This window comes from Marmota marmota, unplaced genomic scaffold (assembly GCF_001458135.2).
Source record: "Marmota marmota marmota unplaced genomic scaffold, marMar, whole genome shotgun sequence".
Classification (NCBI taxonomy): Eukaryota; Metazoa; Chordata; class Mammalia; order Rodentia; family Sciuridae; genus Marmota; species Marmota marmota.
In genome coordinates, this window is record NW_025999977.1 from 54,168,822 (window position 1) to 54,196,411 (window position 27,590).

Below are 27,590 nucleotides of genomic sequence, written 5' to 3' on the forward strand. Positions count from 1 at the left end.
ACCACTGAGGATAACCTCAACTCTTTGTGTTTATTTTGAGACAGGGTCTCACTGAGTTGCCCAGGCCAACCTCAAGCTTCCTATCCTCTACCTAGCCTTCCAAATTGCTGGGGTCGCTGCACCACTGTACCTAGTAAAACTGAACTATTTAATACTGTTGAAATGTTAGTGGGTTGGTCATGAATCACCCACCTGTGGTATTCTGTTATAGCAGCACAAAATGGACTAGGACGTACAGTTAAGTACAATTTAAGAATCTCATCATTTATTTTGATATTATATCCTCCTAACTTTTTCTTGCTAAAATGTCCTATCTTTTATGGCAAGGTGGTGATCCCAGATGGCCCATAATGCCTTCACTTGTGAAAAGAAAATGTTGGCCACCTAATGGCAGCCCCCCACATGTGTTCTGAAATCTTGGGGTCAATGGGACCCTTGGAGTCAATGGGTCTGTAGGCCCCTCCCAAATCTGATAATCCGCTGTTCTGCCAAGGACTGGTCTCCTTTCTGCAGTGAATTTGGAAGAGCTGATTTCCAGGTCACCTTGGCTCTGTCAACTTTTAAGAGGGGAGGACTCACAGGGACCAGCTCCTCCTCCCGGCCCTCAACCCCGGAGTCACCCAAGATTCCCTCTTCAGGTCACAGATCCTGGTCTCAGCAGCAATTCTGTAGTTTTTGGCCAGAGCAGGGGTGAAGCCAAGGGACCAAGCAGTTCCAGCCTTCTGAGTAGCTGAGATTGCAGGCTCAACCCACTTTACGTACGAAGTAACGGAAGAGTGGAGAAGTGAGGCAGCTCACCATCTGCACTGGCTGGTGAGTGGCGGGCCCAGAATCCACATCCAGGCTCAAGTCCAGAGAATCACTCTCCCACCATCTCCTTGGAAAGTGGGCTGCCGAGAGCACCTGCTGAACCCTGGAAGGTGGGCCTGGGCCAGGGAGCTTTGGCACCTCCCCCCAGACACAAAGGGGACATTTGCTTGCTGCCCTCAGGAGTGCTGCTTTGGTCCTACAGGAGCTGAGCTGAGTGACATGCCCTGTCCCGCCCCACAGGCTTGCTCCGTGCCTCTGGCTTCCCCGTGCTCCTGTGCTGAGCCATCTTTGTGTGTCGCCAGGCTGGAGCACCCTCTCCGTGTGTTTGTCTTCAATTCTTCTGAGAGGAAGAACCAGGTTGTGCCTATGGGTCAGGTGATCGGGGGTGAGGGGCAGCACAGTCCTAACCTGTAGCTTTTATCAAAGGAAAGCCCCGGAATGTGCTGGGGATGTTGTTGGACCTTGGAAGCTTCTCTGAGGGTCCAGGGAATTGGCAGGGACCTCGCAGAGCCTGGGCAAGCATAGCCTACGGAACCCAGATGCTCAGGGCTGTGGACACCATGGAGGAATAAGACCTGCCCTCTGTCCTTGAGCTCCCCACCATTAGAGGGAGAGACTGACCCACAAGCAAGATTTGTTACCTACCCAGGATACCATGTGGCCCTGGTGCAGTGGGCAGCAGAGGGGATCTCATTATTCCTGCCTGAGGAACTGTAGGGAGGGCGGGTCTGGGACAGTCACTTGAGCTGATATTAGGTGGTAAGGAGGTAACTATCTAGGGGATGGAGGTGGCCTTTCACTACTAATGATGGACCTCCTCCACATTGGCATTCTCCATCTCTTAGCGTAAGACCTTCCTATGCACTGGCAGCCCAATACATTGACATGTGTCTAGGAAGAGACCTGTGGCATCGACTTGGCCCCTGGTCCTTAAACTTGAGCCTGGAAGATGTGGTGAAGTAGGCTGCCATGCCCACCCCTGAGCTCTGGCCGAGGTCTCTGATAGGGTCTGAGGATCTGTACTTCCAACATATCCTCAGAATTGTTGCTGCCTATGGTTGAGGGATCATGCCATGAGGATACTGCTCTGCCCAAGCCTCTCATTTTGTTTAGAAAGAAATGGAGACTGGAGCAGCTCCTCCCAATCGCCCAGGAGCAGGAGCAGAGAAATGGCCAGACCTGCCTCCAGACTCCTCTCTACTCAGCCCTTGCCCACAGTCCGGTGTCAGCCTGCCACCTCTGGGACCAAATGCCCCAGGGCTGCTGTTCAGAGAACAGCCCTGTATGAGGGCCTTGAGAGGCCAGCATGACCTTGAGCAGCAGCGAGTCCCCCGCTGGCCTGGGAGGGGAATACTGTCCCGTGGCTGCCTGGCCCATCTGCCAGGCCAACCGCTTGCCACTAGGTGTGCTGCCAGCCCAGCTTCCCCAGTGACCCAGTGTGGTCTGGCACCCAGCCAGAAAGGGCAGCAGGGCCAGCCGGGAGCGGGAGGCTTTGGCAGAATGGCAGTGAAGAGCATCCACTGGGTTACTTCGTGTTCCCTGCAGGGGGATGAGCAGGAGTCTGTCCAGATACCTGAGGTGTGCCAGGTCTCCACTCCAGCTGACAGACATTTGGGGGGACTATCTCCAAGTGCCACAGTCTTGGGAAGGGAAGACCTTAAGCTGGCCATCCTCCTGACCCAGCGCAAAAATGATTTTAACCGTTTGAAGGAAATTTCAGGCCCCAGGCAGGCCAGTCCCCAGATCAGAGCTTCCCCAGGCAGGCTGTTCCTCCCTCCAGGGACTTCCCTAGGACCGGGGGGACTCCTGGTCACTGGATGTGCTCCTCACAGGTGTCCCTATGTGGGGATCTCTTCTATTGCTCAATTCATAACCATGACCATTTCCCACTGTCTGTCTGTGTCTCACTCTGGGAACTCTGACTCCAAAGCGTGTAGAGATCAAGTTCAGACCAGGCCTGGTGCAGACTGGGCTGGCTCCTCACCAAGACACTGGTGACCTTTTAGCCAGCATGAGCTTAGAAAAGGCTTCCTGCCGTGACTGGTCTGGACCTCCCGCCTGGACACCTTCCATCAGGTGGGTCACTGAGGGCCACCCACCAGCAGCCTGGGGAGCTGAGAGAGGTGGGGAGGGGTGGGGAGGTCCAGGTCGATGGCTCTGCGCTCACGGTCTGCGAGTCGTTGGCATTGCCTTTCCCACCCACCCTGCCCTGCTTCCCCACTGCCCTGCAGGAACTTGAAGAGCTGGAGCCCTGGCCCCGCTGCAAGGATGATGGCTTTCCAGTGGCAACATCATGGAGACTTGTCCAAGAAGGAAGGAGCACCCACTGACTGCATGCTTGACCCCCCAGCAGTTAAGGGCAGCAGTGGCCCGGGGCTGGCTGGTTTGCCTTGTCCTGGGCATCCACGTGCAGGCTGCTCTTTAGCAAGCAAGTTCCTGCTAAAGCTCGGCGTGATGCCACCACCAGCCCAGGCACAGGGAAGAGATAGGTCTTGGGCAGTTGCATAACTGCCCTGAGGTTTCCTCATCTGTTAAGTGGGGATGGTAAACTGTCTATTTACAGGAGTGTCATGGGGATTAAGGAGATGGTGCTTATATAAATACTTGGCCAAGGAGCCTGATAACTACTCCAAAAGTGTCTAAAAAGAAGCTGCCCTGTGATAGGGAAGCTCACCAGCAAACTAAGAAGCACCAGGAGAGATCAGAGAGGAGTCAGCCCTCCACAGCCCTGGGTTCTGCAACCACTACTGACTGAAAATGCACACAGAAAATTAGGTCTGCAACGTTGTCAGTATTCCCCAAACAATGCCGTACAGTAACTATTTACGCAGCATTTACATCACATTAGGCATGGTAGGCTATCTAGAGATGATATAAAGTGTGAGAGAAGATGTATGTAGATTAGATGCAAATGCTTCATTTTATATAGGCCCTTGTGGTACTACGGGTTTGGGTATCCTTGGGGTCCTGGAAACAGTCCCCTTCCAATGAGCTAACAAAGCCACTCAGAGGGGGAGGTCAATGAAGGTTTTGAAGAGGAGATCAAGAAAATGCAGGCAAATAAGAAAATGGAGGGTAAGGAACATGTTTGGGCTGCAGAATTTCAATGACATTTAGAGATGGCCCTTCCAGGGAGTGGAGCTGACCTCCTCTGCCCCTGAGTGCGCGCTTAGAGCCACAGACTGGAGGGGAGAAATCGGTGGTGGAGAAAGCTTGCAGACATCATTTTACCCAAGGGACGGGGTAAACTGACTCAGCAGTGATAACCTGTGCAGACATTGTACAGGCTCTGATCTGGGGAGACAGAAGCCCCTCACCTTCCTGTTACTCTTACCAAAAAGGCAGAATTGCAGTCTGATCATGAGAGAACATCAGAAAAATCCATGCTGAGGACACTCTACAAAATGCCTCAGCAGGACCTTTCCAAGGGGTTGAGGTCATGGTCATGGAAAACTAGGAGGGACCGAGGAAGCCTCTTGGGTGAGAGGAGGCCCTATGGGTGGACACATAACAGGTCCTGGGCTGACCCTGGAAATGGAAAGTGCACTGGTGGGATGCTGGTGGAGGCTGGGTAAAGCCTGTGGCTTGGTTGGTAGTCTTGTACAATGTTCACTGCTTAGTTTGACAAATGTGCATGATTATGAAAGATGCTAACTGCGGGGAACCTGGGTGAAGGGTACATGGGACTCTATTTTTGCAGCTTCTCAATAAAATATAAAATCAATCCAACATGCAAGGATTTTTTCCAAATAATGCACTGTAAGAGATGACTCAAGAGTAAGCTCTTCAGGTAGCATGCGCGCATGTGTGTGCATGTGTGTGTGTGTGTGTGTGTCCACGTTTTGTGTAAAAGAGCAGAATGTACATGCTATACTGGGCCAAAGGGGCAGGTGTGGAGATTTGGGGGGCCTGTAAGTGACCAGATCCAAGAGTAGGAAGAAGGATGCTGGAGGCTGGAGGGAAAGACTAGGGCCAGGGGCGGGAAGACTCCGTATCGAGCTGTGTTAAGGAGCTTGGATTTCCAAGAAAGGGGTGGACTGCACCAGCCAGGGCAGATACCCCAACTCTCAGGGAAGCCAGCTGCCTGGTTTGCCCAACCAGCAGCTTTTTCTAGCATGGGCCTGTCCCTGACTGTCCCCCAGCCCCAGTCTACTGAGGCCTCCTGTTCTTTAAGAGTTCAGCAAAATCACCACCACAGGGCACAGCCCATGTCCACTTGGAAATGCCTCCACCAGTATCCACAGGGATTTCTCTCCTTGTCACCGTGGCTCTGAGCACCTGTTCAGGCTGATTTTCCTCCTCATTTCTGGGTCTCATCTGGGAAGTGGCCTAATCCCTTCAGGGTCAAATGTGTGGACAAGGAGACTGAAGGTCAGGATGAAGGAGGAGTATATTGGATGGCTTAGCAGGGATAGTCCTGTCCTAAAAAGCCCGGACCTTCTATCCTCAGGGGAGCTCCCTCCATGTGTGTTGTGCCCCAGATCCTCCCCCTCTTCAAGGCCCCCCCCATCAGTTAACTCTGCTTCACTGGACCCCATAGCTGTCAGGGCCTGGGGCTGTTTCCACCACAGTGACCCCTTGGCTAGGGAGGGGGTGGTCTCTCTTCAAAGAATCATTCTGCAGTCTGCTCTCAGACCTCCCTGTAGGAACAGTGAATAGGACTAGGATTGTGATAGGTGGATGGCTTACCCCCTGGCAGTGAGTTCTCCAGTGTGAGGTGTACTTGAGCCGGGCTGGGCAGAAACCCATAGGGACACAGAGGAGATCCCCACCTTGGCCCAGCTGGTTGTTGAGGCCTGGGGGCCAGTCCGAGATCTTGGGGTTTTGGGTGGCACTCAGTCCTGGGCACTGGGTGGTTCTTGCTGAGGTGCATGGTGCTGACAGACTGCATTACTCATACCTCTGTGCCCCTGGATCTGCTGCTGCATTCCACCAAGGGCTGGTCAAAAATATTTGGTAAAAATTTTTTCATCTGTGCTGAACATGCGGACTCCCCCTGGCCCCCACCATCATCATTCCCTAAACAATGCAGTATAACAATTAGCTTTATGTTGTGTTAGGTGTTCTAAGTAACCTAGGGATGATTTAAAGTCCACGGGGGATGAGCATAGGTTCCACACAAGTACCATGCCACGTAACAGAAGGGGCTCCAGCGTCGAGGATCTTGGTACTCTGTATTCCCAGCCAGTGCCCGAGGACATCAAGGGATGGTGTACTAACCAGGCAGCTTGCTCTGGCGGACCTCAAAGGCCCTCCACACTGGAGTTGCCCACGTGATCATCATTGCCATGCTCCCAAGTCCCAGGCTGACTGTGGATCTCTATCCTGGGGTAAAAGTAAGCTCAGTCAGTGTGCGGAGCCTGCCAGGGAGTCATTCGAAGAGCACGCCCCTGCACGCACTAGGCTGGCAGCCCCAAGGCTAGCCTGACCCAGGGCCAGGGGCAGGAGCCCTGTGTTCCGTCTTCAGGACGAGCACTGCATCTTTCTTGGCCATATTCAGCAGCGGCACAGGCCCCACAGGTGTTGGGAAGCGCAGGGAGCTCCTGCAGGGCCTTACCCCAAGTGAGGCCCTTAGGAAAGACCACTTCCTCCACTGGCCTCCCAGGCTGCCTCCCACCGGGACCAGGTGGCTCTGGGGCGTGTTTGCTCCAAGGGCTTTTTACACCAGGCTCTGCCTGAGGCCTCTGGCCCTGCTGGCATTTGCAGGTCCCACCAGCTGGGCTCCAAAAGAGGCCTGGGAACCCAAGGAGGCTATGGGGTGGCATGGCCACTGGGGCTGGGACACTCTCCAAAGGCAGGGGTCTTTGACTGTGGGGTCCCAGGTGTCAGCCTGGCTCTGCTCCCAAATGAACCTCTGACCCCAGGGTTGTTGATACCAGGCCTGATCCCCAGGCCTGACCCCCAGGTCTGGGCTGTCTGAGCTCAGAGCCTGGCACATGTGGGCCAGGATGATAGTCCCTGTTCACATATTTACAAGCACTTCTCTCTGTTATCTCCTCATGATTACCCAGGAAGAGGCCGTTATCTCCACAGGTAAGCAGAGGAAGAGGCGGAGAGGCTGGGTAGCCCTGTCATCCTGCTGGCAGTGGGGGCCAGGCCTCCTGAGCTCAGCCTGGGTCTTCTGGGATAACCTACAGAAGCAGGCATGGCCCTAAAAGCCCAATTCCATGGGCACTCTCCATGGCTTCGTAGGGTGACAGGAAGAGCTTTGGAGCTGCACATACCTGACTGCTGACATTTGTCTTCACCACGTCCAGCTCTCTGCCGCAGGCCTATGGGATCAGCACGTGGAAGTCGGGGGCTGGAAGGATGTGCACCCCATGCATCCAGCCAGACACCCAAAAAGGCAGCAGGGGGTGAGTCTTAGAGGAGTGGCAGCAGTCCTGGGCACAGGGAGTGGGGAGGACAAGCTGGGCTGGAGGGAGATCTGGGGACAGTGGGCAGCTGCTCAAGGCATGATTGGGCTGCTCCTGCCTCACAGAGGTCACCTGGTAGAAATAGCCTCAACCGTGGCTCACTGGCTGCTCCATGTGAGGCTGACCCTCAGGGATGCACAGGGTATTCCGAGTGGCCAGGGATGTTAGGACTGCCGACATGGGGGCCAGTGGTCAGCCTGGCTCTGCTCCAGGGTGGAACCCCTGACCCCAGTTTTGTTGATCCCAGGCCTGACCCCAGATCTGAGGACACTCTGGTGCTTGCACAGATGTGGCAGGGCACCAGGGCTGCTTGGCTGTTCCCATAGACACCTGAGTGAGGGCCCCTCGGTGGAGCCCCAGCTAACTGCACCACAACACGAGAGCACCAGGTGGGCCAGGACCCTGTGCAGACAGACATTTTTTGCTCAAAAAAGATGTATAAAGGAAGAATTTGTCAGTGAAGTTGGTCCCTTATACATTTGGGACTTGATTAATAACATGCTCTAAATTCGTGCCACAGACTCCCAAAACACCATTCTTACCACTGGGAAATAGGAGCTTATTAAGATGCACTGATGAAGATAAGCACAGAGCTACTGTGTTGACCACTGTCTGTCCCACAGGGTGTGCCACACATTGGGACACACACACACACTTTGCCTCCGCTTCACTGAATTTTTTTTTTTTTTTTTTTTGAGTGCTGGGGATTGAACCCTTGCATAAGCTAGGCAAGTGCTCTACCCTCTGGGGCAGGTGGAGGCACCTCAGGATCCCTGGTGAATGAGATAGCACCCATTTCCCACCCGAGGCTGGCAGCCACTTCAGCTGGGGTGGTCCCAGGATGTCCCTTGAGAGCAAACCGTCCTATGATGAGAACTGCCTTTTAGATGCGTGGTCAGACTTTCCGGCTCAGTTGTTTGGGAGCAGGGGTTGGAGACCATTCAATTCCCATCCCTCTGGTTTCCTGGCTCCAGTTCACAGAGCACTGGAGGCAGGAAGGGAGGGCTCTTGGCTGGCAGGTTCCTCTGGGAGGGGACAGGTGGGAAGCCGGTGCTGGGAGCTCTGTGTCACACAGGGGCTCCCTGAGGGCTTTGTTTTGCTCTTGCTCTGAGAAAGTCCCTCCCTGGCCACTGGAAGGGCTGGACTTCCCCTGCAGAGGGCACACCCAGGTCAACTGCCCTAGTAGACCACAGCAGGCGGCGGGGGGAGATGGGGAGTGGGTGACCTGCAGAGACAGGCTCCTCTCTGGCCAGCCTCCACTTCCCCTCCTGGGATGAGAGGATGTGTGCTATGTGGTGGGGAAGAGGTGGCCGAGGAGCAGCTCAAACAGCCTGGGTGGGCTTCCCCAGCCTCTGCATCCAAGTGCCAGGTGGACGCCCGGTGCCCTCAGGTCGACTGGGAGTGGGCTTTGAGAGCATTTGTCCCCAAATGGTCCTGTTCATGGGGGTTCCCACTCCTCCTTTAGGGGTACGGAAGGCAAAATGACCCTACCCCATCCAGAAAGTAGACGTGGTCCTCATTAATTCATTTCAACAGGCCCTTGCTGAGGGCCAGCCCTGAGCTTGTCCTGCACCCTTGCTGCCCTCTCAATGCACCACCCAGAGTGCAGGTGGGATCCAGGCCAAAGGAGCTGCAAGGAGCAGGGGGCACCCGAGGCAAAGAGGAGCCCTGGGGTCAGACCCCGCCTCCCAGGCAGGCTTGAGCTGAGCATTGAAGGGGAGAGGAAAAGAAAGGCTGAGGGGGTGTTCGTGGGGGAGTCCTTGGGGAGAAGAGACGTGGACAAGAATGGGTGATCAGGAGGCCTGGAGCATGACGGGAATGACCCCAACAGTCCTCAGGTGACAACTGGCCGTTGGAGACCAAGAGGAGGCCTTGCTGGGACTTAAGGAGGGGAATGTGCCATTCCCGTGCAGTCTGGGGCCATCCTCCCACCACGCATGCGCATCCGGCCAGCAGGCGCAAAGCTGAGCCTGGGAGACAGTCTGGGGGCTCCTGCAGTGACTTCCACCAGGAAAAATGGGGCTGCCCTAGTTTTCTAAGCTGAAATGAAGTGGCTTAAAACAACACACATCTGCCATCTCTCTGCTCCTGGGGTGGGGGTCTGGACCTGCCTAGCTGGGTCTCCAGTTGGGGCAGAGCTGTCGGTGGGCTGCGCTCTCACCCTGGCCTTTAGGAAGAAATTTGTCCTCTCCTGGCGGCCGTGGGCTGGAGCCACCCTTGGGTCCTGAAGCTGGCCTGCAGCCTCCACGTGGCCCTGTCTGTGGGCAGCACGACAGGGAAGCACTCTTCAGGTCCCTAGGAAGAGCCTAAGCCGATTGGGGGAGTGACATCACATTTAGCATGCCCCATTGGCTAGAGGCGAGTCACAGGTCCCACCCACCCTCACAGGGGAGGAGCTTAGTCAGGGCCTCAGACCACCTTCGCACTCTGCCTAACCCAGGAGCCTCCACCTCTGGATCTGTGTACACGTCCTTCAAATTCCATGGATGCCTGAAAAGAAGGTCTTATACACAAACCCACACACCAGGGGAGCCGCTGGTGGGCCCAGGCTTGGAGCTGGGGGATTAGGAGGCCGCAGGGAAGCTGCTCCAGGCTCTTCCCCAGGTATCTGTCTGTGTCCACTAATTTACCTGAGCGCAGAAAGGCTCAGCCGAGGCCCAGGACTGGCCCCACTGGGCCCTCCTCCCACCAGGTGGCCCAAGCCAGACAGACATAATTCTTCCCTCCTGGCACAGTGAGTGGTTGAGGGCAGACCTGGCCAGAAACCAGACTCTGGGACTTCTGTCCCCCACTCCCACCCCCAGTGGTACTGGGGATTTTTGAACTCAGGGGCACTCTACCAATGAGGAACACCCCTGGTCCTTTTAATTTTTATTTTAAAATATGGTCTCACTAAATTGCTGAGGCTGGCCTTGAATTTGCTCTCATCCTCCTGCCTTAGCCTCCAGAGTCAGTGGGATCACAGGTGTGCACCACCATGCCCAGCTTTCTCCAAGGATTTCTGCTGGGACTGGCAGGAGTGATGAGCTGGAGGGAGTCCCTGCCCGCCAGGACCACAGGTCTGGCCACCGGGAGAGTCTGTCAGCAGCAGGAGAGACCCGTGGCATAACAGAGGGCGAAGCAGAGATGGGTGGCCCAATGGCTCCTTCAAGCCCCTGGTTGCAGCCAGGCCCTCAGCCATGGGCTCCCCAACAGCACGAGCAGACCCCTTCCCCCTCGTTTTCAAACATCTTTTTTTCTTTAGATGACTTGGGCCTTCTGACCCTCACCACTGTCAAAGTGTCCAGGTGAAAGTGCTTTCATTTCCCAGTGTCCATCCCTGAGGCCTGGGCAGGGCAGAGGGGCTGGACTCCAACCCGTCTCTGTTGGCACTTCCCCAAGGGCAACAGCTGGCAAGTGACAAAGAGGGTGGCCCCCCACCCCAGCACAAGGTGGGGACACTCATTAAGAAAGTGGAGGCTGTTCCCATGCTCTTCAGCCACCGTGTTTTACAAACACCTTTAATAAGTAAGATATGCTCTACGGCTGGGCATTGTGGAACATGCCTGTAATCCCAGTGACTCGGGAGGCTGAGGCAAGAGGATCATAAGTTTGAGGCCAGCCTCAGCAACTTAATGAGGCTCTCAGCAACTTAGTGAAACCCTGTCTCAAAATAAAAACTTTGTTTGTTTTTTTTTTTTTTAGTACCAGAGATTGAACCCAGGGCACTTAACCCCTGAGCCACATCCCTAGCCATTTTGCACAGATGGTGTGGGCACTGTTCCCTCCGGGCCCAGGACGTGGGCATCCTGTTCCATACAGGACTCTGGTCAATATTCCCTCAGGAAGCCCAGGGCTGAGCTGATGGAGGGGCTCCTGGAACCCCCTCTTCTCTTGCTCTGGCCTTAAGTACAATGCCCTGGCTGCCCTGTACCTGGAGCCTGGCCACCACCTCCCGCCTTCTCATGGGTGCGAGGTAGACAGCGTCCGTTCTGCAGCCGAGGAGCCCATCTCCACCACTTTATAGGAAGAAAAGAGAGAAGAGGCTCCGGGGATCTGGGGCTTGGAGCCAGATTCAGTTCTTTCCACCCAGAACAGCTCTGTGACGGTCAAAAACCATGCTTGTGACTGCCACATTACCTGCTGGAGCTTACACACCGTCTGTGAGCCGCTGACCTCGTTCTGTGTAGGGCTGGCTGTGCTGGAGGGAGAGCCCGGCAGGGTACTGGACCTGCTCCCCATCTCCCCATGAGGATGGCCATATTCCTTCGCATTTCCATGTTTCTGCCTGTCTTGTGGCTGGCTTGAAGTCATCCATGACAGGAATGTTTACGCCAAGAAATGGGCAGATGCTGCAACTGGCTGCTCCCTCAACCCCGCCCCTGGCAAAGAGCTGCTTGGGAAACACCAGCGCTGGAGGAGACCTAGCGAAAAAGGCTGGGATGTTGGAGCGGGGTTTAGTTACCTATTACTGAGGAATAAGCCGCCTCAACACTCATGACTTACCATTTCTCCTGGTTCTGTGGGCTCCCTAGGGTGGGCTGCTGCATGACTGGTCAGGACCACTCTCGCAGCTGTGCACACGGCCTTCCCTCCCAGAGGATGGTCTGGCTTCCTCACAGATGGCCTCTGGGTTCCAAGAGAGCGTGAAGCTTCCAGGCCTCTGAAGACACTGGTGCAGCCGCATTTCTGCCATGTTCCCCTGGTCAAGCAAGTCCCAAGACCTGTCCAGATTTAGTTGGGAGGGGAGACAGACTGTGAGTGGTGAGAGGTCCCCTGGGGGCCACGGATACAGCAGTCACTCACAGGAGATGAGGAAGGCAGACTCAGCTCCAGTCGATGTGTGTGGAAACGTACCTGTGGGCGGGGCCATGTGGAAGGGCATTGCCAGCCCCGGTGTACGGAGGAGGAAGACAGGGGACGCTTAGGACAATTGCTCAAGAGACCCGTCCTCCTCACGCCTCCTGCCAGCGGGAGATGACACTTGATCCTGGGTATGGGGGCACCTCACCCCTCGGTCGATGTGGTGTGTCAGGGTCTCAGGGAGGTTTTACAGTCTGGGGCATCTCTGCCAGGAGTTCACAGGACTGGCAAGAGGCTGGGTGTCTTTTTGGTGAACAGTCTGGGCAAGAGGCTCGGGTGGACATTTGTCATGTTCTGGCTGCCCAGGAACACCCCTGTCTTCTGTGCAGTTGATGGTAGCTGGACGATCAGCTTCCTGACCCAGAGGTGGCATGCGGGGGGAGAGCGGGCACTTGTGCAGTACTGGCACGGGCATTGCTTTTGGAAGCATGGCATGAGCCCCGTTTCCCAGGCTTGCTACAATTTTGTGACCCCCAAGAGCTTGTTGATAAACTCCTTGTTTGGTTTAATCAGCCAGAAAACGAAAAGAAACAAACAAGACACTTGCTCAAGGTCCCACAGCTCTGGGCGGCTGCTGGTGGTCTTCGAGGCTGAGGAAGGGCTTCCTGTTCTAGGCGCCCCTGGCCAAGGCTGGTGTGGTCAGGGACGCTGGGTCTCTGAAGGGCGTGACTATCAGCTGGAGGGAAGGGCCTCCTGATACCTGAGAAGAGGAAACTCTTGCTGAAGATAGGGACAGCGAGGCCTGCTGGCCAGGTCACTCCCTGGCCTGTCCTCCTCTTGTTCGTCTGGTCCCAGCTCTTGTCTGCCCCCATATTGGGGTGAGGGACTCCAGTGAGGCCGACTTGGCCCAGACATCAGCCTGGGGTGGAGGTTTCCGGCAGTGTGGGGCCCTCTAGAAGCCTGAGGCAGAAATAGCCTGGCTCAGTCATCCACACCCTGGGGCCCTGACCAACCATCAGGCCTTGGCTGACCTGGGTGCACTGTGCTCTGTGAAGGCCGCTCGTCTCACCTGGGTCCATTTCTCTATCTCCAAACGAGGAAGTCAAACTTACAGGATTCTGAGAGCCACCCCATCTCCATGGCAGTGCCCTAGAGAGAGCCCAGAGACCCCATGCCCACCCACACGTGGCCAAGTCTTGGTTTCTGGAGTGTCTTAGGGCTTTGTCCCTGACCCTAGATAATCCTTCTCCTTTGCAAAAGTGTGGTCACAAATGATGCAAGGGGTGTCCTTGGCTCCTGCCCTGCTGGCTCTGGAAGGGGAGGGCGGACGGGGCCTGGTTTGTGGGGGAGAAGGCACGTAAACACTCATTACAACCCCAGAGTGAGTGTGCAGGGAGTTTGAACCTTCTACAACAGCCATTTGGCCACTTGCATCAGGAACACGTTTGTGTCTTTGGAGCCAACACCCCGCTCCTGGGACGCTAAGGTAAGACGCTGACTGGAAAGGGGGAGGACAAGGTGCTTCCAGCAGATGGAATGACCTGAGTCCCCAGCCACAGAGAACCTGTCGGCTAGACCATGTCACAGAGACTTACTGCAATACTTCACAGCCACCAGAGATCCACGTTACAAAGGATCTCAGAAAATGCTTTTTGAAATAACATTAGCCAAAAAATGCAGAGTTGAGGGGACATGTTTTGAATTCCATCTAGGAAAACAGAAAAAGAGAATTCACAGGGAAGAAACTTACCAACATATCACATGTGGGTATTCTATGGTTTTATGGGTGAAAAGTATCCTCTTCCCACCAATCTTTGAAGCCCAGCACAACAGGACTCTCCTCCGTGAAGGCTTCCACGATCCCCGGCAGAAGGACTCGCACTTCCCACACCTGCTGGGCCCCTCTCCTGGCCTCTGCCATCTGAGCTTGGTCATGTCCGTCTTCATGCAGAGTGGCCCTCTCAGGGCAGTGGCTGTGTAGCACCTGGCCCCAGGCCTGTCCACACTGTGAAGCCCACAGCGCTCCATGGGCTGAGGCTGCCTCCACCTGGGCTTTCTTCCGGGCTTCCAGTGACCCCTTCCAAATGGTGGCTCTGCGTTTCTTCATGGCAACTAGGCACATCGATGGGGAAATACCCAATGACAGAAGGCACTCTCTCTTTGCCCCGGAAATTTAGCGGGGCTCCTTATTGGCTAATTTTTCTCCTGGTTACGATTCAAGTGATTCAGCTTCATCATGTCTGATAATTTTTCTCTGGATGCTGGACAGTACAACAGAACATTGCTGGGAGTCTGGATTTTGCTGTCTTCCTTTAAAGTCCACTGAGTTTTGCTTGGGCATGCAGCTAAGCTATTGCCACATCAGTCTTGTCCTGTTGGGTCTTGTTTTGGACACGCTCCAGGGCGGCCCTTACTCCAAGGCTGTGGAGTTCTGCACCTAGAGTGGGCCCGTCCCAAGGACTGAGGTCAGATTGGTGGTTACAGACGAACCCACAGCTGAAGGGCACTGGGGATCTGGGGGTTGGTGATAGGAATTCTTCTCCTGTCCTCTCTGTTCTGGGGATGGGCCCCAGGGCCTTGACATGCTAGGCAAGCACTCTACCACGAGCTGCCTCCCCAGTGAGGGTGGCTTTCCTGAGGGCCCAGCTGAGGCCGGCGTGTTCGCTGCTGGCCAGACTCCACGCCTGGGTGGCCACGGGAGCCTGCGATCAGCTCGCAGCTCTCCAGAGCTCTTCCCTGCCAGGCTGCAGTCTCTCCCGGCACACATCGCAGCTACCTCCGTGCCCCTGGACTTCAGTCTGTTTTCTCTGCACCTCGAGACGCTGCTCTCTGGCCTCTACTCCCTGTGCTGTGGTTCAGAGACTGGAGACCGCCTCCAGGGAGAAAGCTGGAGGGGGGCTGAGGCTTCCCTCAGCGCGTCTTTCTCTAAGGTCACAGCCACGACGTGATCCTGAAAACCACCCGCTTCCGTTGTTGAGTCTGGTAAGTGTCACCCTCTATGGCAGAAACCAGGGCCCTGGCAGAACGTTCAGTGGGGGCTTCGCCCCGCCAGCCCACAGCAGCTGATGCTCCACTGCAGGCCACCCCCAGAAGCCCTCTGCTCAGAAGCCCGTCAGGTCCCTGCTCAGCCCTGGTTTCTGGAACAGGACAGCTCCCAGCTCTTACCCTCAACCTCGGCTTATTCTCCCAGAAGCCTTCCTGCCCTTAGGCTGGGCTTGAGCACTGGTGCTCCTGCCTCTCCCTGGGCACCCTTGTAGGCTGCGGGGCTCATGGGGCAGCCCCACCCTGCCTGCTGCATGCTGCCCCTTCGCTTCAGGCCTGGGACGCTTTCGTGAACACGAGTCAAGAATGAAGTAGCACCCGTACACACACCTGTGCCTGTGCATGGCATGAGTGTGAGCACGCACACACATACACACACACACACACCCCACACGGTTCACATAGGCTGCAGATGGTGCCCAAGTACTCGGCAGAGCCTCCTGGCCCTGCTGTTCTTGGGCCACTAGCCCGGAATCCCTGTCTCAGACACAGCCCTGAGGGGAGGGCACCAAATCTGAGGGGTGTTGTGCCCTCAGATCCCCTCGCTCTTCCGCTCTGAGCTTTGGCCCTGAGTCCCGCCGGCTGCTGGGGAGACCAGGTGAGCCTGCTCACAGGACAGCTGTGGACACAGCCTTGTCTCCAGAGCGAAGGCCCTGACGCTGAGGCCAGCACAGAGAGGCTGTGTGTTTGCAGTTTGGTCTTCCTGGAAATCAGAGGCTCCTTCCAGGAAGCACTGTGGCTCTGAGCCTGCTGCCCTGGTGAAAGCCATGCCCTGTGATGGGAGGGGGTGGTGCCAGGACAGGGCGAAGGTCCAGTCTGGGGTGGCCTGAAGTCGCGCTGCCTTCCCTCTCACCAGAAGGTTTACTTTGTAAAGCTGCCCCCCCCCCATCAGCACCAATTGGACCAATTCCTTACCTCACTGGCTCTTGGAGAGCCCCTCTCCCTGTCCCACCCTCTAGATTTCTGTCCCCCTTTGCTGTCTCTTACCCATTTTCTAGTCATAGCCAGAGCTGGCCCAGAGCTGGCCTGGAACTGCTCTGCTCCAAGCCCTCAGCCACCCGCCTTCCCTACAACCCGTTCCAGACACGTCTGGCTCCCAGGGAGGAGCGTAGATTGATGGCAGGCTGCACCCTGGCTTCCTCCCCGCGATCCGCAGGTGTTTCAGGAAGTGGACCTGTGCCGAGCGGTGGCCAGGCGCCCTGCTCCTGTGGAGGAGGCCCCGGAGGGGGAGGAGGAGTGGCTCTGTCACAACCTCTCTCTCTAGCTCTCCAGGGGTCCTGGTCCCAGCACAGCCTGTCCCTCCCACCCGGAGTCACCCTCTGCACCTGGACTCCTCCCTTCTGGCTCCTTCCACTCCAGACATTTCTATTGCCCAACTCCACCACCTCTCAGAGAGTCCTGGGGCAGCGCAGGGACTTGTGTCCTTTATGGCCACCTCCGCCCTCCCCTTCCTGGCTCCAGGAAGCTCTTACTGTGAAGGAGGGAGGCAGGCTGTTTTCCATGACCCAGGCCTGGTGTGTGGGGGGGACTCCTCTCTTTCAGGACTGTGTGACAGAGGCCAGGCAGATGGGCGTTTGCTTCTGCCCTGAGTGATTCCCCAGGAGGGGCCACAGGGAGGGGGAGTCCCACATCCACCAGCAGGTATGGGGCAGGTCCTGGGCAGTTCCTGTCCCCTGTTCCTGACGTGTGACCTTGGCTGTACTTCTGCCCGTTTCTCAGGGTTCCTAAAAATTCTTAGAGCTGCTTTCTGCCTAGGTTAGCTAGAGTTTTCTGTTGCTTGCAACCAAGAACCTTGACCCACATAAGTGGAGGGATAAATCAGCTGCACCCCAGCACCCAGTGCAATGCACAGAGCAGAGTGAAGGCCAGGGAGGTGGGCCCAACTCCTTCCTCTTTTCCCTTGGAATGCATTCCTCTAGCTCCAGGCTGCTCCACCCACCTGATGGCAAATTCCCTTGTGATAAGAACAGCTAAAAATGCCCCAAGATGTAGGCATAGCAGAGAAGGGTCCATTATTTCAGGGAGACGCTCTAGCCCAGTCAGCAAAGTTAGCGCCAAGCCTCTGGCACACCAGTCAGGCTCACCCAGCTCTAGCTTTTGCACGCACCATGCACATGTGCGCACATACATGCGACCCTATGCACAGATACACGTGTGCACGGTCACTCATGCACCTGCCACTGCTGCTCCTCAAACACACAGGCCTTGGTGGCCACAGGAGCCTCTGTCCTGCACAGTGCAAGCCTCTCACAGCACCGATGGCCGGGGCGCTGCCAGGCTGTCCGAGATCGAGCACCCCAGTCATAGGGCCACCTTCAGTTGGATCACACCCGTGTCATGTTGTGCCTTTTGCAGCTCAGAGGTGTTGCTCAAGGACCTGGGAGATACTCTCAAGAACATAACGGTCCATAGAATAAGACCTCGGTCTCCAGACGTGGGAGGACAGAATCTGATAATTCTGTGAAGCAGGGAGGCAGGCTGCCAACCAACCAACACAGCTGGCCTGGTCTCCCGGGCACGGGACAACCCCGAGTACTTCCTACTTCTCCGACCCTGAGTCCCTGTGCGCCCTTGCTTGGTTTTACTTAGCTGGCTTTAAAAAGGGCTAATTCTGGAGGCCACTCACCTGGGCTGTGAACTGGGCGTCTCTCCCTACCGCTGCGGGGAGACACACCTGGATGTGCTATGGTGGGAATGGTTGCCTGGGTTGTTTTCCAGGGACCTGACGTCCACTTTTGTCAAACCCACCAACTCCCTTCACTTGGGCTTGTGCGGGTGTTTGATGGGTGATGTTTTGATGCCAGGAGGCCCAAATCTCCACCTCGAGATCATGCTAACCTGACACTTCCTGAGCACAGGTCCCATAAGGAGTTGGATCACACACAGAGACCACTGGTGACTTCGCCTGCAGAGCACCTTCTCCCCCCCCGCCCCACCCCCCGTCAGACCACCCACTTCTTTATCTTATACGAATCCCCAAACCCCATCCTGGGGGAAGTAGATTGGGACTTGGGTCTCTGCTCTCTGGTTGGCCTCCTTCTTACAAAACGGTTGCTTGCTTCGGTGATTGGCACGTTGTGCAGCAGGAGGAGTGGGCCTGGCGGGTAACCTCACCAGCTGGGTCTCTTGCTGATTTTCCTCTTTACTAGCAACATTCATTCTGGTCAGCTGTAAGGTGGTATCTGCCAGGTGTCCCCACTGTGAAGTTGATTTTTTTTTCTTAATATTTTTAGCTGTAGATGGACACAATATCTTTATTTATTTATTTTTTATGTGGTGCTGAGAATTGAACCCAGTGCTTCACACATGCTAGGCAAGCGCTCCACCACCGAGCCACAGCCCAGCCCTGCAGTTGCTCTTTTTTACTTTGTGATTTATAAGTGTTCAGAAGGGAGTACTTTGAAATTACGAAAATTCCTCATCAAAATTTCTATTTGTTCATGTACTAATGTGTGTCAATATGGAGCTGTGGTAGTCTGTTTTGTTCAGTAAGTGATATGTGACAATCATTAATTTGTTTTGAGGCTCCAATTGTCCTAGCCTTAGCCTATTATTTGAATGCTTGTGTCCCCACAAAATTCATATGCTGAAATCTTAACCCTCAGGGGATGCTATTAGGAGGCGAGGCTTTTGGGGGGTAATTGGGTCATGAAGGTGGAGCTCTCATGAGTGGGATCAAGGGCCTGCAAGAGGAGGCCAGAGAGCTGGCCTTTCCATCATGTCAGTACACAGCAAAAAGCTGCAGTCCACAATTCAAAAGGGGCCCTTCACCAGGCCCTGAGGGCGTCAGCTCCTGAGGAGGTAGGAATCAGCTTCCCTTGTTACAGACCATTTTGTTTTGTCTGTTCCTTTACTTTGTTGTGATGCTGGGGGTTGGACCAGGGCCTCATGTATGCTAGGTGACAGCTCTGCGCTCAGCCTCACCCCGGCGCACGGTTAGAGCCCCTTCGAGCCTGATCTTAGCCCCCTGACAGGCTCCTATTGCTCTTTGAGCCTGTCCTTGCTTCCTGGCTTCAAAACATGCTCCTGACCCCTGAGTACTGTCCCGGGCCTGACCTGGAATCAGCCAAGTGAGCCCGGGAATCCAGCAGTATTGCTAGAAGTGTGCTCAACATGCGGTACCCCACCCTGAGCCCCCGGGGGCCATGCCATGTCTGCCCCCACACGGCACCCCATCTCAGCTGCTGCTCAGAGCGCTGCTCCCCAAAAACTGCTTCACGTGTTCAGACTCTGGCAGCTGGTGCCGGGCTCCCGCCACCCAGCTGGGCTCCCTTCCACACGCTCGGCACCCCTCCCCCACACTCAGCTTCCATGCCACGTGGTGTTCCCCCAGGACATACACCCTTCACCCCGTTGGATCTGACACCATGCCAGCTTGTCCTGCCTCACTTCTCAGGCTCTGACACCAGTACCAGTCTGTCCCCTGTCCCCTGCATGGTCCCCCTCTCCACTCCTTTTGGCTGGCCACCCAAGCTCCTGGGTGGGAGGCCTCCTGGATGTCCTCTCTCCTCTGCCGTGCTCCAACACCCCACTCTAGGCTGCTGTGTCCCCCAACCAGGATGCAGAGGGAAGGAGAGCTCATGCAGGAGCTGGACAAGGTGAGCCCACGCCAGCCAAAGGCCGTGGAACCTAGGGGCAATGCCTCACCTAAAAGCTTTGGATGGGATTTTGGGGGAGGGAAAGAAACAGCGTCATTCTTAGTCAAAGCTGGAGGCTGGTGCGCGAAGCTCTACCAGCAGGCTGGGGGGCCGGCTGAGCGCTCGGTGGGCACAGACATCTTCTGACCTAGCACTGGCTTTCAAACCTCGGAAGGCAGAGCTCAGGAGCGGGACAGCGACTGGCCTGCCACCCAGCTGGAAGGCACCATCCAGGCAGCCCAACCCCTAGACTCCGGGTGACTCCCACCCTCCTAGCAAGGCACTTAATTCCCCTGAGCTCTGGGGTCTCACCCAATGCCACGCCCCTGTCCCATCATGCCGTCGCATGCCATCGCCACGCCCCTGTCCCATCATGCCATCACATGCCATCGCCACACCCCTGTCCCATCATGCCGTCACATGCCATCGCCACGCCCCTGTCCCATCATGCCGTCGCACACTGCCCTTGTGCAGCAGGGGAGTCTCTGCAGACTTCCATTGGGATGGAGTGGTTTCCACCCATGACTGTTCCTCCTTCTGCTTCCTGTCACCACCAGGGCCTGCAGGGCGATGGAGGCAGGGTTGGGGACGGTAGTCATGGGAACCGAGGAGGACAGCAGAGCTAGAGTCTCAGGCTGGAGTCCAAAGACGACCTGGCCCTGTACAGGGGCAGCCCTTGACCCTCTGACTAATGCTGTTTGTGGTTCTTTTCTCACGCCAAGGGTGCTTAGTGGTGGAGAGCCCAGAGTGCCAGGGTAGGGACTGGGGCTGTGGACTTCTGAGGTCCTATTGAGGGTGGTCTTCCTGTTGAGGGCCTGGCTCTGGCCTGGGCCAACCCTGCCTGTCTCCAGCTCACACTCTGATCCTGCAGCTGGACCTTGCTTAGAGTGGAGCCCCCAGCCCCTGCTGCCCAGAGCAAGGAGAGGGAATGGGGCAGGAGGTCTCTGTGCCAGCGACATGTGACTCCTGTAAACTTCAGAGGCCTGGAATCATCTGGAAGCCAGAGCTGGAAGTCAGGGAAAGGTCACAGTGTCTGCCAGCTGTGGGGCTGGGCGCCAAGGCCAGCAAGAACAAAGCAGTGGCTGGCCAGCTGGGACAGACACCACCCAGGAAGGCTGAACATACCTACAGCCAGGCCTGGCAGCCCGGTCTCCCCGGCACTCAGGTCCACTACAGTGCTCCCTGCTTCTGCCCGACTGGGACTTCTCCAGGTCCCAGCCCTGGGGTTCCTAACAGGGGTGTTTCTAGAGCTGTTGCTGGGTACAGAGAGCCAGAGCGGAGGACCTGGGTGGACAGGGAGTCTGGCCTCCACACTGGGCTGACGTTCTCCGAGAGACAGTGGCAGAAAGAAGAGATGCAGATGGCCTTTTCCTCCCCTGGCCTGTGCAAGTCAGGCTGCAGCCAGGGGCCTTGGCAGTGTGTCCAGAGGGCATCTGCCAAAGGGGAATAGATCACTTGCCTCGCCTGTCCAGGCATGTGCCCTTTTGTTCCACCTTAGCCGAGGTGCCCCGTCCTCCTGACTGCTGTCGAGGCCCAGCCTCGGGCCCTCCCTGTGGGGCACTTAGACCTGTTTCTAGACTTGCCAAGCACATGCTTACATGGGGTCCTGAGAAACGCTTCCCAGCCCCGGTACCTAGGACAGAATGGAAAACCTCGGCCCTGTACCCCGGCTGAGCCCACCTGCCTGGGATAGACGGGAGGCACAGGCAGAGTAGGGAGGCAGGAGTGGGGAAGCAGGAGAGGGGCCTGGAGGGAGCACAGGGTGGGGCCTGGACCCCACTAGCCAAGCATGGAGTGAGAGCGCAGCCAGGGAAAGAGAAGGGAGAGAGCCAGAGGGAGGGCAGCTGGCCTGGTGGGCTGCGGGTCAGAAGTCCAGAGGTAGGCAAGGGCAGAATTGTGACCGTGGGGACTGGAAGAGGCTGAATCTTAGAGAAAGGATAGCGTCAACTTTGGACGCAGGTGGGCTGGAGTGAGTGATCAGTCGGAGGGAGACAATCGTGTTCAGGTGAGTAGATCAAGCTTTCTAAACAGCTGAATTGAGGTATAATTATGTACAACAAACTGCTCCTACCTAAGGTAGGCAATTTGGTAAGTTTTGGTGAGCTTCATCTACACCAGAAACTAGAGTCATGACCAGGATAATGGACATCTCCATGGCTCCCCAGGGACTTCCAGTGCCCCTTTATAACCTCCCTCCTGCCCTGGCAACCACTGATCTCTGTCACGGGAGATGGCTGGGTGTTTTCCAGGGATTTACGAGATGGGTGCTGTTCAATACAGACCTAGGTTCAGAGGTATGCTGGCCTCTTGAGCTCAGCATACTTATTTTGAGGTCCATCCTGTGGTTTTTGTGGTGTGCAACGTTCCTTCCTGGACTGCTGAGTCCACCCCCTTCTCCAGCTCCCCAGGGACCTCTGAAAGCCAAAAGCCCACAGCCATGATGAAAACCAACGGCCAAAGCGGGCAGGGGGCGGAGTGCCCTGAAAGCCTCACCCCACAGCTGTTGAAACTTGACCTGTTGCCTGGGTCTCTGCTGCCTGGCTGGTAAGGCTGCCTTTGTTTAACGGACTGGGGATCACCCTGTAGTCTCCAAGGGATCTGTCAACTGTTTGGCAGAAATGGTGCCCACCTCTGTGGCTGCCTGAGGAGGTTCGACAGCTGGAGCAGGAACTAGGCTAGCCCAGGGGCTGAAAGAAAAAAACTAGGCAATGAGAGGTGCACAGGTTCTTTGAGAGGCCCCACCACACCCTGGGAACCCTGAAGGCCATGCAGTCATAGGGCTCTGTCTGTGCTCAGCAAAGGCGTGAGGTGGCCCTAAGATCCCCCTCTGTGGACCCTGAGGCTCTGAGCAGGGAGGAAGTGGAGCCTAAGGCAGAGTGTTTCACTGGCCTGTTAAAAGTGTGGCAGCCCACTGGGCCCCCCTCCCACACTGGGGGACTTGAGTGTTTACAGATGTCTGTGCAATCATTAGCCACCACCAAGCTAACTGAGCAAGACTTTGGGATCCAGTACACATGGAATATGAATTCGTTCAGAAAAGTCACTTGTGAACAGCAATACAGACCTAGAAAAGGGAAGAATTCTGATTTCCAGAGTAGCCATAGCCATTCCACGTTATTCAGAATGTCCAGTTTTCAAATGAAAATTACAAGACATTCAAAGAAGTGAGAAAGTATGGCCCACGTACAGGTTGGGAAAATGCCAGACATGGGCTACTGGAAAAGACATTTAAGTATTCAAAAGAACTCAATGAAAACGTCCCTAAAGAACTGGAAATGTGAGAAACATTATCTCACCCTGCCCAGAGCCTCTGGCCCTCCTCTTCCTCATCCCAGGCACTGGAAGCTGCTAGATGCGGCAGCCAGATTGGAGTCAGGCATAGGGGACCACCAGGAGTCGCCTCAACCACCCAGCCCCACCCAGAGGGAGCTGGGCAAAGCAGCCAGTCGGCTGGGCCTCTGAGGAAGCGGCTACTTCAGACAGAGGTCCGGCCCTGCTGGAAGTCTTGGCCTGGGGACCTGCTGCTGGGAGGATGGACTTCAAAAGAATAAAGTGGAAGAAGGGTCAGGTGGGAGTGGGTGGAATCCAGTAGAGGCCTCTGTCTTCACACAGCCCCTACCATGAGGGCTGTGTGGGACAGTGTGAGAAGCTGGCTGTGCCTGTGGGGGTGTGCGAGTCACTAAGCCCCTAAGCCCTAGGCTCTCGGAAGTGTAGCAAAGACCCTGCCCAGCTTTGCCCCGCCCTCCCTCAGCGGCTGCCTGGAGAGGTCCTGGGGGTACTCTTGCCTTAGCCGTGGCCCCAGGGCGGATGGCCTCAGGGTGTTTGCTCACTCTTATCAACATCCCAGCCCTGCAAACAGAGATGAAGTGCCCCGCGTGGGCACCTGGTAACAGGGCCATCTGTGCTGGCTGCTGGGCACACCTTGTGCTCCATCTGCACTGACAGGGCAAGAAGTCCACTGTCCTGCTCAGTTAGCCTGGCCTGACAGACGTGGGAGGGTGAGGCCAGGGGAAATTCAGCCTCCTGGGAGTTAGGAACCACCGCAGAGAGAGGGCCTGGGGCCCAGGGCCAGGCAAGGGCTGTGGCAAGCAGGGCTTTCACTTGGGCCACTTCTCTCACAGCTGGGCAAACTGACCACTCATAGCACCTACCAGACACTACTAAGATAGGGAGTGGGGAAGATAGCCTGCTCACCCCCAAAATCAGCAACCTATGACTGTGGGTGTATTGGTCTGGGTGCTCCAGAGAAACAGAAATAATAGGAAAATAACTCTATCTATCTATCCATCCATCCATCCATCCATCCATTTATCCATCCATCTGTCATCTATCTATCTGAAATAGAGATAGGTGGTGAAGGAGGTTTGGCTCACTCAATTATGGAGGGAGAGAAGTCCCACAATTTCCCACCTGCTCACTGAAGACCTAAGGGGGCTAATTTAGCCTGAGTCTGAAGACCTGAGAAATGGAGGGAGGGAAAACCTCTTCTTTCTCCCTGGGGTGTTGGTCTGGGTTCAAAGGCCTGAGAACCAGGGGCACGCATGTCTGAGGGCAGGAAAAGGGTGTCGCAGCTCAAGGGAGCGTGAAGGCGCCCTTCTTTGCCTTCTTGCTCTTCTCAGGCCCTCAAAGGACTGGTGGTCTGCCCTGGCGAGGGGGTCTGTCTTATTCCTACGATTCTAATGCTAGTCTCTGCCAGAAACATCCTCACAGACACAGCCTGAAACAACGTTTTACCAGCTACCTGGGCATCCTTTAGTCCACGTCTACCCTGTCACTTTACCACCCATCCTCATACCTAAATGATACACCCGTTCTCCTACAGCCCAAACCTCTAATCCCTACCCCCAAGGAAAGGTTTTGGTCTTTTCTATTCTGATAACCTGTAGCACCGAGATATCAAATTAAGGATACTTCAGTACTGTTAGAAAGTCAATAGAGTTACATTACATGAAACAAGAAAGAAAAAATTAAAACAAAACTTGCTTCATATGTGAAAAGACACAGTGTCTTCCTAACAAGGAGGAAACATGGCGATTGCGCTCATTCTCACGCCTGGTCCTGTGACCACGGCTGGTGTTCAGCTCCTTCTTCTACCCATTCTGTATTCCTGCTGCCTTCAGCAAGTGCCTCCAGGTCACACACCTCCCGGAAGGCCTGGGTGGGCAGGGCGCCTGGCCACCTGTGGCCCTACCTGGATTGGGTGGTTTCCCATCGACTTCATCATATCCTGGGCATAGGGCACAGTGACCTCCTGTATTCAGACATACTCCCACCTCCCTGCTGCAGCCTGAACCGATGCCCCCAGACAACACCATAACTCAGCCTGTTGACTCAGAGGCACCAGGAGCCCAAAGCGGCTTGGAGCCAGTTCAAACTTCCAGTTCAATGGAATCAATGATGTGTCTCCTGGAAGAAGCTCTCCTCCCTCTGGAACTAAGACAACTAGGCTAGCAGAGCATGAAGACAGGAATAGGAAGCAAAATTTTTCAGTAGGTCACTGGGGGTAACAGTGAGCAGTGTCCCGTCCCCACCCCCTTGTCTCCTGGACCTTGCAGCCTCTGTCGGATGCTGGCTCACAGCACGCACAGCTTCCTGGAGGAGCCCCTACAAGGTGTTGCCAGCTAGTTGCATTCTGAGTCTTCTACAGTCTTGGTGGAACATTCCACAGTTCCACCAAGCCTGCTTCAGGATGGTAAGGAAAGTTGCAAGACCAGAGAATTCCACAAGCATGTGCTCTCTGCTAAACAACTTTGGCTATGAAGTGAGTTCCTTGATGAGGCACTTGTCAGGTCCATGGATGCTACTTTTGGCAGAAGCATTGCACGCAGGCAAGGCAAATCAAATCCAGATTGTCCCAGAGAGGAAAAGACATTGCTTCTTCCATGATGGAAGGAGTCCAGTGCAATCAACCTGCCATGTTGCTGGCTGATCACCCCAGGAAATGGTGCTGTGTCAGGGACTCATTGTTTGTCTCTGCTTCTATAGATTGGGCAGTGGCCATAGTCAGGTCAGCAGAAGGCCATGTTGCTCAGCCTATGCAAAACCTCCATTCCTGCCATTATGACCATTTTGCTCAAGGGAGGTAGAAGGGCTGATACTGCTGTTGGAAGTCACCACCATTAAGGGCGGGAGGTCAGTTCCATTGGGTTGGAGAGACCTTTTCCACTGGCAAACTCATCAGCATTTAGGGGCTCTGAGTCCTCATTCCAACTTAGAGGACCCCATTTCTTCTGTCAGCACTCTCACATTGATGGCAGACACTGTGCAAGGCTGAGTCCAACCTGAGTTGTGCCACGGGGTTCTGCATGGTTCCAGCCCTTCCAGTCTGCAGCTACAGCTCTCCTCCAAGGCACTCCTAGACGCTCAGGCTTTCATGTGGCACTAGACGCAGGAATCTGAATCCCTGAGCACACCTTTGGCTTTGAGTACTTTGTCCAGCAACATGAGGACCAACCAACCATCATTATATTTCTTGTTTTTCCAAAAATTTTTGAAAGTCTCATACAGTCACTTAGCTCTTTGTTCTTACCAGCGGTTAATTAGGAGTATCCAATGGTCATATTTTGCATTTCTCTACAAATAGCTCATGCCGTGGACTCCAGTGTTCTCTTTACTACTGGAAATGGAGTCATTAGCATCTTTAAATCTAATCCAATTAGCCAATTCCACAAACCTCCCTCCTTTGGGAAATTCTCAGTGCTCATCTCTGAGTAGGACTGGGGAGGTAGGAATTTCTTTCTCAGAAAACTCTTCTCATGGAGCTGTAACTTTCATTCTAATGGCTAACTGGATCTTTTTTCTTAGTTTATTTATAATGAAATAAAGTCTGGTTCAAAGGAAATGTGAAGCGGGTGGTGACTAAGGGGTTCAGGACCAAGGGTGTGTTTGCATTTAAGAAAGAAGAGACTTCATCATGAGAGGAGCTGTCCAGGTGCTGCTCTGGAGGCCTGGGCACCAGGGAGGGATCAGGAGGCAGAAGTCAGGTCCCAAGCCAGGCTATACCACTGACTGTGACCTCAGGTGGGGTGCAGATGTTGCCGACACTGGAAGCCAACGAGACACTGCTTCCTTCACAGGGGGACTGGAGCGATGGGAATGAACACGGCACATCTGGCCAGCGCTGATACCGAGGTACAGTCCAGCTTGCCCTGCCACGCAGGGACTCGGCTCAGCCTGCCCCCTCGATGCCTACTCACCAGAGCTTGTTGTCCCTTGAGCCACCTTTCTATGAGCCACTAACTATCTCTTTGGGACCAGACAGGCAATTTCTACCTACCAGCCCTACTCTGTGGACTATTGGTCCAACATCCACCCAGATGAACTTCTGAGCTTGGCACTTCTACTAAGTCTCTTGCAAGTGACTGGGTTATCTGTCACTCACTTCAACATTACAGAATGGTTTCCTGAGCACCTACTACACGACTATCATTGGTTGGGTGTTACGAGATCCACAGGTGACAAAGACATCCATCTGACCTCCATCTGAGGCTGGGGAGGACAGGCAGGTGTCCCATCATGATCCTAAGCAGGGACAGCTCAGAGGGAGCCTGGGCCAAGGAAGAGGGTAAACCCTGGGGAGGTCAGGAGGTCACACCTCCAGGGCAAAGGTGGCTCTGCAGAAGTCAGAGACAGGGCCCAGGCCAGGAAAAAGTGTCCCACAGACCAGCTGCTGCCAGGGTCATAGTTCCCTGTGCTAAGTTGGACTCTGCAGCCACTGACAGATCAGAAGCCGAGGCTGCAGGCAGAGGCTGGGCTTCTGGCCCAAAGAATAGAATGAAAACTCACAGATGTGATGGGCGGTCTACAGGGAACGGACTTCATTGATTGGACTGTGTTCATTAAAAGTATGTTTTAGTGTCTCTCACATTTAGGCCCTGGATGACCTGCTCAGGACAGTTGTTTA

The 27,590-nt window shown here is 55.2% G+C and overlaps 3 long non-coding RNA genes across 4 annotated transcripts in view; 2 read left to right on the plus strand and 1 right to left on the minus strand.

The window, feature by feature from the left end:
* Positions 1-243: 243 nt before the first annotated feature.
* Positions 244-13,891, minus strand: LOC125617271. The gene is made up of 5 exons (XR_007348222.1): positions 13,759-13,891; positions 12,063-12,768; positions 11,712-11,929; positions 6,031-7,193; positions 244-1,174 (listed from the first exon to the last, which is right to left on the minus strand). It is a non-coding gene; the product is annotated as an uncharacterized LOC125617271 (long non-coding RNA).
* On the plus strand, positions 621-4,509 carry LOC125617273. The gene is made up of 4 exons (XR_007348225.1): positions 621-813; positions 1,051-1,167; positions 2,741-2,886; positions 3,042-4,509. It is a non-coding gene; the product is annotated as an uncharacterized LOC125617273 (long non-coding RNA).
* A 929-nt stretch (positions 13,892-14,820) lies between the features above and the next one.
* The window catches only part of LOC125617272, a 33,150-nt gene continuing 20,380 nt past the window's right edge, over positions 14,821-27,590 (plus strand). Inside the window, exons 1-2 of one of the 2 annotated variants that reach the window (XR_007348223.1) lie at positions 14,821-14,990; positions 26,764-27,541. This is a non-coding gene — a long non-coding RNA (uncharacterized LOC125617272). Of the gene's footprint in view, positions 14,991-20,084; positions 27,542-27,590 lie in introns of those variants that run through there. The other variant, XR_007348224.1, reaches the window with a different exon arrangement.